Below are 11,918 nucleotides of genomic sequence, written 5' to 3'. Positions count from 1 at the left end.
AAGAGAGGATGAAACATTTCAGTTGCACATGAGGTATGTGGCAGTTTTCAGATGTCCTTGGAACATCTCACAGCCATCCTGTGCAAGCAGAACCATGACAGCATTCGCATGATGAAGGTTGTCAGCAGTCATCTGACCAACTCGGGAGAGCTTTTCAAGGGAGGAAGACACTGTAGCCTTGAAATCAAACTCAGATGCTTCTCGCTATGCAAGTACAAAAGTACTGGGACTGCTTGTGGTGATCAGTGTTTTACTGTAGGCCAATGAAACACAGTCCTCATGTATTTCTGAAGATGCCTGAAACATCTAAAATGAAAAATTTTATCGTCTTTTATTTTTACAAACTCCTAAGTGATCAAAATGGAAAGCTGGGAGTGGAAACACGACCTTCCCAGTGAGATCTACCAGCACTCGAGCAACAGCCCGATATCTAGATGCCGGTACCCGCCTGGTCCCTGTCAGCGTTGCCGGCGGCCCGCCGCCCCCTCGGACTTTATTCCGACAGAGTTCCTCAAAAACCCGGTTTCTGGGCAGCACCCCGATATGCCTGCCCTGCCCCGAGGCTGCCGCCCTAGCGCCGCCCCCACTCCGCGCACGCTCCTCGTGCGAGAGTCCTGAGGGCGGCGGGGTCGGGAGGGAGAGGCCGACGCCCGTCGCGCTCCACTTCCGGGTTCTCCGCCGCGCCCCCGGGCGCTGACGTCACCGCGGCGGACCCCGGAAGTGGAGCCAGCAGGGGGCGGGCGGAGCCGCGCGCGGCACTAGGCCCGGAGTGGCCGCGCGCTCCCCGTGACGGCGCTGCGCGCGCCTCGCTCCGCCGGCGACGGCGCCAGCGGCAGCGCCAGGTACGTGCGGCGGCCCGGCCCGGGCAGCGCCGCCGGCGAGGGGCGCGGGGGAGCGACGGCCGCGGGCCCTCGGGTAGCATGGGGGCGACCGGCTCCCGCGCCGCCCGCGGTCGGCGAGTCGGGGTGGCGGCGCCCAGGCGCCTCTCCAGCCCTGCAGCGGGATGAAGACCGCGGCCCCGCGGTCGTCCCGTGTGCTTGGCGTCAGGCCCAGAGCGGCGGCGGGAGCGGACGGGACGACGGTGGCTGTCCCCGAGCCGTCCGCGCTGCCCACGTGGGCTGCCGGAACGGGTGTAGAAATACCTGTGTGCCTGTGTCACCGGGGATGCGGGGAAATGGGCACCTTGTCACTGCCCAGGACCGGCCCCCCAGGCTCTGCCGAGCGCTGCGCTGTGCCTGCTGCCGCTTCACGTTGTTGGCACTTGCGCAACTGTTTCACGGCTGTCACATGAACCAGAAAAAGGGAATATAACAGTTATAATTTTCAATTTTCTACATAAAATCGAAGGGTTTTGTTTTACGGAATGTGTCCTTACAGTCACTGCTGCAGGTTTTGGTGCTGTCAGCACCAAAGTCAAACGAGACATGCCAGTTTTCCCCGCTGCCTAATGCAAGCTTTCTATATAGTCGTAAATGATAAAAAGTCATTTAAGCGTGATTCTTCTGACTTTATGATTTAGCTGGGTTTGAGTGATAGTTTTCATTCCAAGTATTCATTCCAAGTGTTGCTCTTCTAATTAGGTGGGTTTGAACACTTCTTTTTAGACTTAAGTTTCTTGTAGTTGTTCTGGCGGCTTAGAAAGGTGCATGAAATACTTGCCATTTCTGAGTTATCCAAATATAGGGAAATGATTTTTCAGTTTAAAACTTGGTTTTGGTTTGGCAGGGAGAAAACTCAAAATTTGTAATTCTAAACCAGGAGAGACTGGGCATCTATAGTCCCCTTCCAAAACTCTGCTTTTTGAGGAACTGTTGCCTTAGCTTTTCTTTCAAAACTAAGTACTGAAGCTTTTGAGAGATATTGAACTGTTTTCCTTCCAGATACCTAACTTTTTATTGTGGTGTTGCATGAACTAAGCTGCTCAGAACCACATAAGCCAGCTTGTCACAAAATGTGTCTTCCACTTTACAGGTTTTTTTTGCATGAATTTTTTTGCTAAGTATTAAGTTTGCATGAACAGGTAACAGACATTGTTCAGGACATAATATCGTTGGCAAAAAAAGTATTATAAAAGCAATAGCAATTACAAAGCTAACTGGATACTTTTGATCATAAGGAGCACTGATTGGTGACACTGAAGAGGGAGGTGTTAACAATATTTGCCTTCAAAGGAGAAGAAATACCCATAATACAGCAGAAAGCTAGTGTCCTTTTAGTAATGCTTAGTATTTTCTTGGAATCTTTAAGGAGGCAGGGGGTGAAAGAGAGTGGCATCGTGTTCTATTACGAATGGCAAAGTAGTCTTATAATAGCATCTTAGTGAAAGAATGTAAAATTAGGTATTTTGTAACTGTGTAGGAAAAAGTGAAAAAGCTCTTGTGTAAGGGAAACTAAAATTTTAACAGCTGAGGATAGTGGCTTGGGGTGTGTCACAGAATGCAGTCAATGTGAAAATACAGAAAGGATGTCTTTATATGCTCCTCTGGGTTTAGAATTTATTACATGTGCTGTTCTGAGTGTTTTAGATATTATTTCACTTTCTTTAAAAAGAAAAAAAAAAAAAGATTATTTGCTGACCAGAGTATCGGTCTTCACAGGGTAGCTCCAGATAGAAGCCTCGGGTGATGGCTGTTGCTGAAGTCGCTGCCAGTACTTACTGCCGACTTGTCACCTGGAGGTCTGATGTGCCTGCCACCGCTGGTGTTAGTCTAGGCACTCCCCAGCCCACCTCTGTCAGAACATGGTGGGTTAAGACAGATGTAATATTTATTGTGTTTAAGCTGACCTGACTCTTTTTGTCTGCAGTAGGTTAGCAGATGCGAGTAGGCGTAGGAATAAGATGAAAACTTCCAGCAGGCCAACAGTACTGAGCATATGGAGGCAGACAAGGGCATCATCATTTCAGACACACAGCGCACACTCAGGCTGCTCTCTTAGTGAAATACCTTTAATTATTGGAGTTTTCTCACCAGTGCCTGGATTTTGTCTGTCTTCTTGAGACTGCCTTTTCAGTGATTGTAGCCAGTTATGACTGTATTTAAATCTGCAAGTTGATTTGACCATGGTCTTTACTGAATTGCCTTTTATGTACTAGTCAGCAAATGTTTGGGAGAGCTTCTCCTTATAATTACTCAGTGGGGATTTATCTTTTAGAATCTCTTCTTTTAAGTTCACAACCTTATTTTTTTTCCCCTTGAAGACTCAGCACTGACTCTGGAGGTTTTGCCCATTCCAGGCTCTATAGAAAAAGTCCTGAATACAACTCTATTGCTGATACTTTGAATCTGCCCCACTGTTCCTTTAGGGAATAATGTGCTGTCATAACTGAGGAGTTTTTTAGATTTACAATAGATTACTGGAATTCTTTGAAGTAAAGCATACATACAAAGAATGAAGAGATATCTTTAATTTTTTTTTTTCCACAAGCTTACTGAAACAAACTGGTTAACAATGGACATGAAAACATCCTCTTATGAAATTTAATACTGCTCTGTGAATTTGTTTGGTGCTTTAGAAGAATATTTTTTTCTCTTTACAGGTATTGTTGCACATATATCTACTTAGCCTGCAGATGAGTTTCACAGATTTGTACTGAGTGGAATTCCCAGAGTGCAATTTAATGGGCTTAAATTTGTTATTTTTCATGGTTATTTTTCAGCATTTTATTTGCTGTGTGGACTTTGAGAACTTAATATTGAAGTACTTATGACATTCCTTACACTGTTCTTGTAATGTGACTGACTTTTATTGGAAAGTGAAAAGATTTGGTTTTACATCATCATTACCTTTTTGCTCAGCTCATTATCAGTTACTCATTAGTACACTGGTTTTGGTAACAATTTTTGTTTTATGGCTGAGTGTTTCTATGAATCCGACTGGGACCAAAAGTTATTTACCTCCAGCTACAGAACCACTCTGATAAAAAAAGTGCCAGGATGCAGTTTCATAGCCTGTTCACATTAGATCCCTGTTGCTGGAATGAGGGAGGAGCTCTCCTCTCTGCTTCCTGCCCCTTCTCTCCAAGCCAAGTGGAAGATCAGCTGGCTGCACAGTGAGCCAGGTAAAGAAGTAGATCCATCTGATACGGAACTAGAGATAGGCAGTGCTTCTCATAGCTTTAGCTTGCTCACTGACATGAATGCCATCATAAGTAGTAGTGATAGGACACAGGGCAGCGGCTTTAAATTGAAAGAAGGCAAGTTTAGATTAGCAACTAGGAAGAAATTTTTTACAGCAAGGATGCTGAGACATGAGAGCAGGTTGTCCAGAGAAGCTGTGGGTGTCCCATCCCAGGATGTGGAAGGCCAGACAAATGTGTTGGGCATACTGGTCTTGTGAAAGGTGATGCTGCCCATGGCAAGTAATTGAACTAGATAAACTACAAGGTATCTCAAAACGCAAATGCTTTTATGAGTCTATAAGAAATGATGTAGGACTGGAGTGGAGAATCTAGAAGTAGGAGAAGGGCTGTAAGTGTATGATACAGACTACAGCAGATCATGGATCTGCATCCTGAGTCACCTTGTACTTTGACTGTGGTGAAAGCTTCTCAACCACTTTTCTGAGCAATCTTTCTAGTGAGTTAATTAGCACTGATACTGCTGGTGGGGCTGGTGGCCTGCTCTGTGGTCTAGTCAAGTCTTCACTGCCTTTATTCCTGTTACACTCTCCTGAAGAGTATTGACCTCCATCTGGATGGAACCTCTCTGGTACTCTTGTTTGTATTCTGTTGAGTGTGTGTCTAAAGAGGGAAGATAAACCATGTAAGACTTTATCGGGCTAATTTTACACCTAAAATTTCTGTTGTTGTGGTTTCTGTATTCTTCCAGGTTCTGCTGGCCAGCAGAAATTCAGGAGACCAATCTTTGCAAAGCTTGCTATATAGACATTTGGCTATTATAGGTATTGATTTTAAATACATAGGTGAAATAAGTATTGTCTTATCAAAAACACTATTATATGAATTAATATATTTGGTATGGTGGTTAATTTAAGAAACTTTTCTGTCAGCAAGCAGTTTATTCTGTGTTGTGGTTTAACCCCAGTTGACTACTAAGTACCATACAGCCTGTTAGTCACTCCCTTCCCTTTTCCCTCTGGCCCAGTGGAATGGGGAGTGAATTAAGAAAAAAAGGTAAAACTTGTGCATTGAGATAAAAGCAGTAAAATAATTGAAAGAAAATAAAATACTACTAATCATGATAATTGTAGTGAAGGGAGCTGAGAAAGGGAAATAAAACTCAAGAAAGACAAGTAATGTGCAGTACAGTTGCTTACCACCTGCTGACTAATATCTAGCCCATCCCTGACAAGCCGCTGTTCCTCCTTCTGGGTAGCTTCCCCAGTTTATATACTGACATGATGTTTTGTGGTGTGGAATGTCACTTTGGCAAGTTCATATCACCTGTCCTGGCTGTGGTCCCTCTCAGCTTTTTGTGCAGCTACTCAATAGCAGACCATGAGACACAGAAAACTCCTGGATTTTGGGTAAGCACTACTTAACAATAGCCAAACCATCCACCAACATTATTCTCATCCCAAATCCAAAACACAGCACTGTACCTCTCATCCTGAATCCAAAACACAGCTACACTAACCCAGCCAAAACCAGGATATTCAGGCAGGCAAATGAAAGAATTTTCTTTATTGCATGTCTAGAAAGAGAGATGATGATTAAAATAAGAATTAGCTGTACATGTTGTCAATTGTACTGCAAGTTAGCCAGTTTCAGTGTTGACTGGAAGCGGGTCCATACCTGGAGCACCAGTAATGTTAGTGCTTATGTTTTTTGACACTTGTGCATTTGAAGTCAGGCCCATCACTCTATATTATCCCAGTTTCTGCGTTTATTAGTGTTGGTAATAAGGAGTATTACTATAAATTTCAAGTCAAAGTTTAGGCTAATTTTCTTTTTCTTTTGAGAGGGACATGAAAATGTTGATTGTATTGAAAATATTCTTGATTACTCTTAAGTACCCCACAGAAACTCCAAGATGTACGTAAAAAAGTATGAAATTTAATAGGAAGATAGCTTTGGAAATTGTGAACTATTTCCCAAGATAGCTAGTTTGGATTTGCCTGAATTACAAGCTCCATAAAGTTGCCATTTTCCATTTGCGGTATATCTTTCAAGGTACTTAATTTGAATTCTCTGGATGTTTCAGCAGGAATGTACGTGTTCTGCTAACCCATAGATCTTTCTTCACTGTGTCAGCTTTTTGCAGTGTCTATAGTGAAAGCTCCTGCTGGGACGTGGCAAAAAGTGGTCTCTCTGGTTTCTTGTCATCCCTTGACTGAGGTATATTTTCTCTTAGGAATAGGGATAGTGGACCCCTCATTGTTCTATTTAATGTGTATGAAGAGAGGTGGTTTATTGTACTTTGGAGCTGTTTTATACCTCTGTGTCTTGGTTTTTTGGAGTAATAGCTGCTTGTTTGAGAATATGGACAAAGTAATTCTGATTGATCATGTTGTCAGAATGCCAGGTACTCTCCAGCTTGTCTTCAGTGCTGTGTTGAAGACCAAACCTAACAACGTAGTGCTTATAGTTTCTTTTGAAGTTCTGCAGGCCAGGCTTTATAAAGCCTTGAAATGCACGTTTGGGTGGCTGTCATGTTTTGGCGTACATACATGCAATACATGCAAATCTAAATCTCCTTCTTTAACTTAAGAAGATGGTAAACTGGCTTAGCATCCCTCCTTCTTTTTTTTTAGGCACAATGTGTAGCAAATCTTGAAAACATCTTGCTTTTTTTCCTAACAAATGGGCATCTCATTCCTCTTGCAGAAAGTGTGTTACAAACCCACCTTAAGAAGGAAAATGTTAAGTGGGCTAGATTTGAATAAATACAGTCACCACAGTCCAAAGGAAAGCTGAAAGTATTTCAAAGAAGAAATGGGTTTACAGGAAGCCTCCTTGAAAGACATAGTCTGTGTATCTTGAATAATGATCATTGTACTGAAACAGTATCTCCCCACTGAAGCACACTATTCAGTCTAGTGAAATAAAGTCTGAATGAAAAGAGAATTCTGTATATGTATGTTGGTATCTCCCATGCTGCAGGAGTGTATTAACATAGCCTACCTGTGAACCTAGGAGGAAGATCTCAGAACAAACATAGCCATCAAAATCAAAACTACATTTACACAAACTGTAAATGCAAGATACATGCTAATCAATAAGTCAAAAATTGGTGGAAGTTACTTTATACTTTATTTTAAATGTTTGCATTTTGTAATAGCAGAGTTTGAATTTTGGAAGCATAAACTATTTCCTACCACAGTGATCACTGCTTGAATCCTTCTTTGCTCTCTCTATATTTCTTTCATGGCCATGTTGGCAAATCAGGCTAAAAAGTTTTTAGGCAGTGGCTGTATCCTGGTTCTGTCACCTCAGTGGCACCAGGTGAAAATTGATAAATTAAAAGTGTACTCATAAAAAAAAAAAAAAAAAGGGAGGGGGAGGGAAAAGAAAGAAAGGAAGGTAGTTTCAACTCAGATCGGGTTCCTATTTTGGTTTAACTCAGATGTGATTCCCTGAACTGGTTCTCTGTGCATTGCTACAAACAGTTCTGTCAGCTGAGGGGACAGCATGGGTAGGGGGTGGGACTGCTAAAGTCGTTTTGTAAAGATGTGTTTGTGAATATTTCTTTTGATTCTAAGACCTGGGGGCAGGAAGGGTCTTTGTTCTGTATTTGCTCTCTGTGAAACAGTGGGGTACTTGTTATCTGCCTGGATGAAGTTGAACATAGCATTCCCTTGGCTTGGATTTAACATTTCTCAGTATAAGAAATTGTCCTCAATTTTTAGAAACTTTGAGCCTGTTCTGATAATAGCAGCATGAAGACTCCAGGTTATTTCACTCTGTGTTATGTCCACTGTCATAATGAAACTTTTATTTCCATCAAGAAGCAATATGTGCTTAACCACCTTGCTGTGTGAGCTTTTGTATCTGTAGCAAACCCCAGCTAGTATCCTGACTTGTACTTTCTTTATTAAGACATGATTTTTTTATTGTCAGTGACTCAGAAACAGACAGTGACATTTTTGGCACACAGTACCATTTGTTCTCTGTTGTTGCTCTTTCTAAATAGGTTAAATCTCTTGAATTGTAGCATTACATTCATGTGAATCATCCTATCAACTTCACTAACATCAAATAGGTTACATGTACATTCCTGCAGGAGAGCTCTAAGTTCTTGTTCATTATCTTTCAACATAATTCTCTGGGCAATTAAAGATTTTTTTAAAAAAATTGTATTTTCATTCTTTGTTCTGTTAGTTCTATTATCCTTGTCTTCCTTTCTGGTGAGTATTTAAGTAGTCATAAAGACTGGGGTAACTCCCTAAGGAATAATTGCAAGAGGACTACACTAAAAAAACCAGAAGCTTGAATTTTTGCTTATTTCAGGTAGTTGGTTGAAGCAGGAATGAAGGAATATAAATATACTGAGATGGGAAGTCCAAGTCCATAAGGATGTCAACCCATACCTGCATTTTCTTGAGATGAAGGATAAAACCATTACCTGGTTTGTTTCAGACACTGAATTTTTCAAAGCTAGTACTGTGTTCATTTTGAGAAGCTCTGATTTTGCCTTCTCAGTAATGTCCAGAGGCAACCTTTTTAAGAACATTGTTTAAAAAAATCCAGAGAATCATGGTCTTTAGAGTTTGCTATAAAGAGGGATATAAGAAAGCTTTATTTCTGTGAGAATGTTTAACTATTTAGCTTTCAAAAAAAGGAGCATGATGTAGATAACATAGTATTTTTTCTTTGGTTGGTTGTTCTAAATTGCATTTATCTTTTGCAGTATAGGACAGCAGATAAATAACTTTTAACATTTTACTTAATGGGAAATGGTGGTATATATACCTCCCCCCCAGAAAATATACTGTGAGGATAGTCAGACATGGGAGTGGGGCCCACAGAAGTTGTGGAATCACTGTTGTACATCTTCAAGACTTGACAAGTGCCTAAGCAGCACATTCTGGTAACACCTTTAAGTTGACCCCTCAAGGTAAGTGTAGATCGATACAAGGTATACCTTACCATATACATAGTGCTGTGTTGCTGTGCTTTGGTGTTTCGAATTAGGAAGAAGGTAGTTGGTACAGTCTACTTTTATGTCAGGTATCAACCTCTGTATTGGTGTGTAAGTATCTCCAGCAATTCTACCTGTACAAGACATGCTGTGCTCTCCTTGTTGTTTGGGCATGCCTGCCAGCACCACAGAACAACTGACTGTGCTTTTTCTGCCACAGGGCTGTGGTGAGGATGTGCAGTGGTAACAGGGAGCGTGGTCTGATGAAAGCTCTCAATTGGCTATGTCATTTCTGTAATCATTCTACAATGGCAGGGGAATGACCAGGGGACTGGAGAAGTGTAGACAAAGGGAGCTTGGGAACAAGGAGTTGAGTTGGCAGTGTCTCTGTGAAAGCTCTTGATATGAAAAGACAAATGAGAACTTGAGGAGGGAACAGAATGGTGCTAGAAGCGCCGGGATACAATAAGACAGCAAGCTTTTGAGAAAAATAGGAGAGGATGATTGAAAGGTACTTAAGTGTGGAAAGGGAGGAATTGGGGTTGGGAGAAACATGAGGGTTGTACTTAAAACTCAAGAAGGTTAGACAAAATACTGAGTGTCTCCTTATTAAATGAGTATCTTCATTCAGTGCCTTGACAAAGGCAGAAGTACAGTGGAAAAAAACCCATATGATTATGCCTTCTGTATTGGGTTTATGCAGCAAAGTTTTAGTAGCAGAGGTCTGCAGGTGTGGCTTTTGTGAGAAGCTGCAAAAGCTTCCCACATGTCCAGCAGACCCAGTGCCAGCCAACCAACTCCAAGATGAACCTCCTGCTGGTCAAGGCTGTACCCCTGCAACCCATGGAGGTTCACAGAGGAGCAGGATGGTGCCCAAAGGAGCTTCCCAAGAATTTATTGGACAGAAATGTAGATATAGATGACACTACCTTAAAGAAGTAGTTGAGAATAGAGATCACTTCTTTTCTCTTTGTGTTTTCCACGTTGTTTTTTGTATGAGATTGGACTTTTGATGCACATGTATGTGCTGATCTTTTTTTTTGTGCAGGTGGTCTTAATTTTGGTATTCTCTGCTACCTGTAGGGATAACATTGTTTTGGTAGTTTGCCTTTGGGTAAGGGGGTCACAAATTTTGGCTTTTTCATGCAGATTGACTCAGAATCAGAAAGGAATTCCTGAGAACACAAAACTGAGACCCCTGAGAGACCATGAGCTCTTAATTTTTGTTCAATCAGACGCTGCTTGTAATGATTCTCAGTTTCCCATGTGTGGTCATTGCGGATCATTGCTGCTGTGGGAGGTAACTTATTTGTAAATGTATGTGCACGTACACACACACACACACGCACGCAGTCTGTCTATTTGGTGTGCACTTTTGCTTTTTCTTATCTTGACAGAATGGTAGAGTTGTTGACATTGGCAGGGACCTCTGGAAATTGTGTAGTCCAATCCTAGTGCTCAGAGAAGGATCAGCTAGAGCAGATTACTTGTGGCAGTGTATAATAAGTTTTGAATATCTCTGAGGACAGAGATTTTGTAACCTGTTTTTATGATCCACTCTAATCACAGAGGAGCAAAGTGAGCTCTCTGTGGATTATGGATAGAATCCTGAAGGTTTGAATACTCCCTGAAACAAGATTAGAACCAAATGAGGTTAAATGTTGATACCAAAAATTGTTACATTTTATTTGACAGTAAAAGAAGCAAAGAGAAAGAGAAAAAGTGGTGAGGGGTGGGAGGACAAGAAGAGTGACAGAGACATGTTAAGTAAAAACATATCACCCCTCCATGGATCTTGATGATGTCTCATTTATCCTCTGGTCTTCTAGGTGGTGAGGGTCCCCTACTGACAAAGAATAGAATCCAGTGGATTAATAAATGTTTGGTCCAGGTGGGAATGCCCAGGTACCTCCCCTGAGGGGGCAAGTTTGACATTGTCCCTTGCAGGACTGTGTATCAGTTGTATGATTTTGCATCACATGCAGTGCTCTGGTGCAGGGTCTGGGGAACCATTCAGGGAGCATTTAATGGACCATGACAACCCCTCAGCAGCCCCTGACATGAATGTCCCATAGGTGTTCCTGACTGAACCAGTTTGAGTAACAGAGGATGGGCGTGTGTTGCCTCTGACCAGGGGCTTTTCGCCATGCACCCAAAACCTCCTCCTTCCTTCTTTGGTGGAGTAGGGGATGTCTGTACAAACCTGTTTTCAGTAGATAAGACAGCTGCTGGGCTTCATCCTCCTATGGAAGTATTCTTCTCCCCCAGCCCAGACCTAAAAATAGTGTCATTTTTATCTTAAATTTACTTACAGTCCAGGGCCTCAGCCTAGGTGGCCCATTCAGGATGCGGTGGTCTTTGGTGCAGCTTTCTTGATGCAGCTTGACTACACAGTTTTAATGGACAAAAATCATTAATAAAAATGTTTAAGACATAAACTACAATATTTCAGTCTCTGAAGTCACCTGTCTGGTACCTGCTCCAGTGTTTGAGCCCCATTAGGTTAAGGAAACTTTTCCTTATGTTTAAATGTTCAATTTGTCCCCATTGTATATTACCTTCTCACTGGACAGCAATGGGAAGACTAGCTCAGTGGTCTTTTGTCTCCTCTGGCATTTAATAGATATTGTCTCCTCTGGCATTTAATAGATACTGGTTATACTCCTCCCACTCCACCCTGACTTTTCTCCCTGCTGAGTAGTCCTATTTATCTCAGCCTGTGCTCAGATACCAGATGCTCCAAGCCCTTAACCATTTTTGCAGCCCTTTGCTGGTCTCACTTCAGTATGTCTATGTCTGTGTCGCACCTGGAGCATCTGGAGCCATCAGAGTGTTCCAGATGTGTTTAGAAGTGCAAAGTAGAGGGAAAGGATCATG

The 11,918-nt window shown here is 42.2% G+C and overlaps 1 protein-coding gene across 7 annotated transcripts in view; it reads left to right on the top strand.

Moving 5' to 3' along the window:
• The first annotated feature begins 753 nt into the window (after window positions 1-753).
• FAM172A (family with sequence similarity 172 member A) overlaps window positions 754-11,918 on the top strand; it is a 264,470-nt gene continuing 253,305 nt past the window's right edge. For 4 of the 7 annotated variants that reach the window (XM_054003618.1, XM_054003617.1, XM_054003612.1 and 1 more), the window contains exons 1-3: window positions 762-842; window positions 2,598-2,747; window positions 5,337-5,487. The gene's annotated coding sequence lies outside the window, so the exon portion shown is untranslated. Of the gene's footprint in view, window positions 847-2,597; window positions 2,748-5,336; window positions 5,488-11,918 lie in introns of all 7 variants that reach the window. The other 3 variants (XM_054003615.1, XM_054003614.1, XM_054003613.1) reach the window with 3 other exon arrangements.

Source organism: Vidua macroura, chromosome Z (genome assembly GCF_024509145.1).
Source record: "Vidua macroura isolate BioBank_ID:100142 chromosome Z, ASM2450914v1, whole genome shotgun sequence".
Taxonomy (NCBI): domain Eukaryota; kingdom Metazoa; phylum Chordata; class Aves; order Passeriformes; family Viduidae; genus Vidua; species Vidua macroura.
This window is presented reverse-complemented; position numbering and strand designations above follow the sequence as displayed.